At 33.3% G+C, this 6,000-nt stretch overlaps 1 protein-coding gene across 4 annotated transcripts in view; it reads right to left on the reverse strand.

Moving 5' to 3' along the window:
• LOC149219938 (uncharacterized) overlaps window positions 1-1,272 on the reverse strand; it is a 129,384-nt gene extending 128,112 nt beyond the window's left edge. Inside the window, exons 1-2 of one of the 4 annotated variants that reach the window (XM_089384568.1) lie at window positions 642-1,272; window positions 412-515 (exon numbers count right to left, since the gene is read on the reverse strand). The gene's annotated coding sequence lies outside the window, so the exon portion shown is untranslated. Of the gene's footprint in view, window positions 1-411 lie in introns of all 4 variants that reach the window. The other 3 variants (XM_089384566.1, XM_089384567.1, XM_089384565.1) reach the window with 3 other exon arrangements.
• Between the last annotated feature and the right edge of the window lie 4,728 nt (window positions 1,273-6,000).

The following is a 6,000-nucleotide window of genomic DNA, read 5'->3' on the forward strand; positions in this document are numbered from 1 at the left end:
AAAACAAGCAAGTCTACGCTTTGAAATGCCCTGATATTGTTTTGCATTTACCCAAATCCACTTCCCTGTTTTGCTTGCTAAAGCAATTTTGACTTGGTCTAAGTGATTTGTTTCCACAAAATCTGAGATTTCCTTGCCATTGTTTTCCATTTTGGGATGAGGCTACTTGTAAAACCCTAAACCCGAATTCCACTGCCACTCTCCAAACCTGAAAATCTGAACCCAGAATTGAAAGGGCCAAACGCAAACCCAGAATCGAACCGACTCAAAACTGAAGCAGAAATTAGCAGTTACAGCATGAAGTGGAAGGATGAAATGAAATGAAATGGAAGGATGAGTTAGAGATGAAAAAAGTGACTGTAAATATTAAATATATACAAAAATAGCATTCGGATGCCACCAGTTACTTACCTCTTACCCAGCAGAGCAGAACACAAAGGGGGGAACAGGCAGCGGCAATTAGCACCTGCTCCCTCTTATCCCGCTCCTCGTCCGTAGAATAGTCGACTGACTGACTGTGAATAGTGGAGACAAGGCAGCAAATGCAGAGGTCAAAAGTCTTGTGCCTTTTGTCAATGTTCGAGATTAAACACAGTAGGTCTAATGCTCGAAACAGAATAGAGTTCCAAGTTGCCACTCACCCCCGCCCGGCTTAAGCCTGCAACTTCTCCCTGTCGAGCCTGCAGAGTTCGAGTTCACTATTGATTGAGCCTGTTCAAGTTCACTGTGAAGATAGTGCTGCCAGCGGGTGACGCTGAGATAATAAAGCTTTGGTGAAGAAAAGAAGCACAAAGTCCGCAGGCGTCTTGTAAGAAGCGCTCAATGTGGACAAGGGCAGCTCGCAGGTTGAAAAAATTGTCGCCGCCCTCTACGACTCTTTTCTTTTTTCTCCTCTCAGATCCCAGATCGCTCATGTGAATTAAACCCAAACAAAGCCAAAGACTGTGAAGCTCCGGTTCGTGTAAAACTTGCTTCTATTAAATTTATTATCTATAGAACGATGTCAACGAAGGTAGAAATGGATATAGTTGATCAAAAGATTATTTGTATCTATTATCTGCCTCCTTTCACTCTGTTCAGTAATCCATTCCGGGCGCCTCTGAACCATGAAGCATGACTTGAAAACCCCAGCCCTGACGTTTCATTATAAATTACGGAGCTTTTACCAGTTCGAGGATTCACATCGGAGCCGACTCGATTTCTCAAAATCTAACTCGAACCCCGCAAAAAATCCGCCGTTTTCACCAATAAATCGCCCGCTTTCGAATGTTTGGAAGGAAATTTTATATTTTTAAAATGTATTTCAAGATGGCCCAATAAGAGAAATGGAAATATTAAAATTTGAAAGAAAAAAAGTTATTTTATTTTTTTTAATTTAAGCACAAAAAAAAAATTATTAAAAAAAATACGTGGAGATATGTAAGTTTAGGCGAAAAATAAATTGTATATCATCATTTTTTAAACTTAAATTGTTTATATAATTTTTAATTAAAAATTATTGTTTTACTATAAAGTGAAATTTTTAAATTTTTACATTAATGTTTTTATACGGAGATGTGTAGGATTAAGGGTAAGAAAGATCGATATTTTTTAATATTTAATATTAATTTAATTTTATAGTATTTTTTAAAATTAAATTTAACAAAAAAATAAATATAATGGAGTGGTGTAAAATAATGATTCTATAATTATATTTAAATATAATTAATAAACATATAAAATTTAGTACTTACAATATAACAAGATTCTTAATCATGGATATTATTAATTTGTAAATAGGTTTTATTCCAATTGCACCCAAGTGCACGATGTATTGGTTGGGGCGGTCGGTTTACACGCCCCCCGGCCAGGTTCAAATCCTGCTGAGCTGCGCCCCAGTGCTGCAGCGTATTCCCTGCTCGATATGACGGCTGTTTACAGCTAATGTATGTGTTGATTTGACGGTTTGTCAGCTCAGTCTGACAGTATAATGTAATTAAAAGAGGGCCCATTCTGCTTCTCCTGGGAACTAACCCCTCCCATTTAAAAAAATAAATAAATAAATAAATAGGCTTTGTTCCAATACCATGGCTTATTAAATACCAAATGCCAAAAAACCATAACTCATTTCAAAATCAAAATATTTTATTTTATAAAAAAAATTGGTGGAGAGGCACCCTCCACTAGAATAACTTGCAATATTATAGGTTTTTGCATTAGCCTCTACCTGCACAGAGCATGCAAATCTTTTTGTTAAATAATATTCTTTTGGTTTGAATTTGCTTCAAATCCATTTCTTCTTGCATCTTCCAGATCCACCTTACAATGGCGAATTTTGTCACTGGCAACTGGTCTATCAAAGTGAATCTGAATTGGTTTGTTCATGTTCTAGCCATTCAAGTATATTAGACCATGACCATTTGGCCATAGCCATGGGCATGGGAATGTTCGCTCTCTCAAGCTATGGCCACAGGGAATGTTTGCTCTCTCTAGGCTGAGAGAGTGTAAGTTGGAAAAAACCACAACAAATCTCAAAACCTTTAGATCTTGAAAAAGGACGCTAAGAATTCCTTCAACAAAAAATATAGCAGAAACCCTAAGTTCAGGACAACCATTTGGTTTAGTGATCGAAACCAAAAAAAAAATATTTATTTTTTCCCCTAAAATGAAATAATAGGTATTAAGAAGCATACCATTGTGAGGAAGCATTCACAATGAACTGACCTATGTGATTGAAGGAAGTTTGATCGTCTCACATTTTTCTCATAAACAATTATTACAGAGTTGAACCACCATAAATCTACGACTCCGTTGGGGATCGAACCCATAATCCCTAGAATCTTTGGTTCCATAGAGCAGCGTCTTCTCTATAATATGGTAGAGATGTTGTAACATAATGTCATGTTTAATATTTTGACTAAGTCAAATTATATATATATATCTTGTTTAACATTTTGACTAAGTCAAATTACATATAAATTAATTAAATAAATAAAAAGATTAATATAATGTAAATATTTTGACTCAATCAAAATAAAATAAAAATAATTATGTAGAAATAGAATCATAATAATAAAAAAATGGCACATGGTATTCATGTGGGATATAACCTATTTAAAGGAGGGAATTAAATCATCCTAGATCCATCTTAATTCAGGTTCTATCAAGCATCGAGAGGAATCAAATCTCTTGAGATGCAAACCTCTTTTAGAGCGAAAAGAGTTTGATCCCTCTCAATGCTTGGTAGTTCCAGAATTAAGATGGTTATAGGCTAGTTTAAATTCAATCTAAAAGCAAAAAGGTACGAGGGAGATGTTGTAATGTCCCTTAAACATTTTGACCCGGTCAAAATAAAATAAAATAAAATTATAATTATAATTATGAATAGAACATTTTGACTTCATCAAATTACATTAAACTAAAAATAAAATAAATAAAAAAACATAAAAGTTTAATAATTAGAACTATAATTAACAATAAAACTAGTCAAAATTCATCTTAATTATTAATCTACCAAGTGTCGAGAGGGATCAAATATCTTGAGATGCAAACCTCTTTTAGAGTGAAGAGAGATTTGATCCCTCTCAACGCATGGTAGATCCGGGGTTAAGATGGATCTAGGCTGGTAAATAGGGAAGCTTTTCATGCGTTAAAGTTTTTGAAAATATCTAAAAATAACTAAACATCATGTTTGATTGGGAACATTTTCAATTTTAGGAATACCATTCTCTTAAAAGTTTATTATTTTTTCTTATTTACATGTATTTATACAAGCTTAGATCCATTTTAACTCTAGATTTATCAAGTACCGAGAAGGATCAAACCTTTCAAGGTGAAAACCTCTTTTTTGAGTGCAAAACTTGAGGAAAGGTTTGCACCTCGAGAGATTTCATTCCTCTTGGTGTTTGATAGATCTGGAGTTATGGTGGATCTGGGCTATTTCTGATTGTGCGAGGTCACACAATATTTGTTGAATATCTAAGTAATATGGTCATTTTATTTAAAATTTGCTTAGTTAACTTATTTTGTTAAGAACGTAGAGAGTATTAATAAGTACAATGATGAAATTAAAATTTTGAATGGAAAGGAACAATATAAAAATTTTGATTTAAAGAAATCATGAATAATAAGAATGTAATCAATTGCAAATAGTTTACAATTGTGATCAATCTTGATCTATCTTCTTCTACTTTTCTTATTGACATGTCTACTACTTTTTCCATCTTTTCATATTAGTCATATGAAATGGGAGATTGAAATTGTGGACTATTCAAATCTTTAACTTGAGATATTGCAGTAAACATCATACCTTATCTCTCTTGTTTCCCAATATTAATAGTAACTTTCTCCATTGCCAATCCATGTGACTTATGGATTGTTAAGCCACAAACAAGTTTCAAATTAAACTATTTTCTATTACATTTTTCAATAGGTGTAATAGGAACTGCTTCAGGGAATGAATCAACCCATGGAACTCCCACATAATTATCAAATTGGACTAAACATATGTGGATGGTTCTGGAGGTAAAATTCCAAGGCTATACACAATTTTTTCTACAACTCCAAGAGCACCATTGGTTAGTCATGCATCAATCCATATATTTGATGTAAGCATAACCTGAGCTCCAACTACAATAAGTAACTCAAGTTCCATGTCTTCCTCGTCTACTTCCATGGAGTAGTTGTTTTGTCCTCTTGTCACAACATTGGTTGCAATGGGGCAGTTCAAGTTTCATAAAAAATGCTTATTATGATTTTTTACAACATCATTTGTTACCAAAAAATGTATTTCCTTATCAAAATACTCTTTTGTGTAATCATCCAAGGAACTATTTGTACAACTCATGAGTAACTTCCAATCTTCCACAACTGGCATTGCATCCCTAACATTCAACAAATGACGAAAACAATTTTGCTCATTGTTTTGTCCATCTTGTCGAAACATAATGTCAAGGGTTACAACCATTGTGAATGAGTTCCATAATTCTTTTGCAAGACCTTCAGGTGCATATATAGGTTTACTCAAAATAAGTGGTAATTGTCCCAAATCACTGACCAATATAACTAACCTCCCACCAAAAGGAATGTGTCCTCTGTATTCGTATTGTCTATTGAGTGCATAACTTGCAAAATTGGACTTGCACGTGCTATTAACACATCTTCAACTTTTATGAGAACTTGAAGGAATCAAGGTTGTTTTCCTCGATCTATATGATTCTTAAATTAAAAATTTGGATGACTTCTCTCTCTTCTACATCTCATGAACATTGGACTTGTATTTGTATTGAACACCTGAATTCCAATATCTGACTCTTCACACACATGAAACTTTTGAACATCGGTCAATTGATCAATCCTATCACAAAATTTTCGATGTGCAATATTTATATCTTGAAATGTATCATATATATCATGCTCAGTTTGAATTTATTCATGTGGCTCTATGTTGATATTTATTGCATGGTTTTTCTCACTTAGAGCTACTTTTTTTCATAGGATTTTCTTTCTTTGCATCAATTTTCTTCATGAGAGATAGACTTATTTTTCTCATAGAAATTTATTTTTCCTCAAGTTCAAATTTTTGTTTTCCTTATTTTTTATGTTCCTCAATAATTTATTTGTTGTTCCTTTCTTTGTCGATATGCCCTTTGCGTGCAAAATTTTGATTTTTTATTCTTGATGTTGTTCATTTGTCATATGTTGTGCATTTCTTTATCAATACATTGGTTGTTTAAGATTTTTTTGTCTTTGTATTTGTTGTTGTTCAATTGTCATTTGTTGTGACATCCTTTGTCGATATGTTCTTTGGCGTTCAACATTTGTTTATCCATATTCCTTTAGTTGGTCAAGTGGCACTTGCACCAATTGTATTTATGGTCGTGCTCTTTGTTCTTCTATATTTCATTGCACCCTTGTATAAAAGAAGTAAATGCAATCCATTAATATATATTGAAATCAATGCAATCCAACAATATTCGTTGAAATCAATTAATTCAATCACACCTGAAGTAATGCATTAGT

Source organism: Pinus tabuliformis, chromosome Q (assembly GCF_031772625.1).
Source record: "Pinus tabuliformis cultivar Carrire ecotype Pingquan chromosome Q, CPIR1, whole genome shotgun sequence".
In the NCBI taxonomy this organism is placed as follows: Eukaryota; Viridiplantae; Streptophyta; class Pinopsida; order Pinales; family Pinaceae; genus Pinus; species Pinus tabuliformis.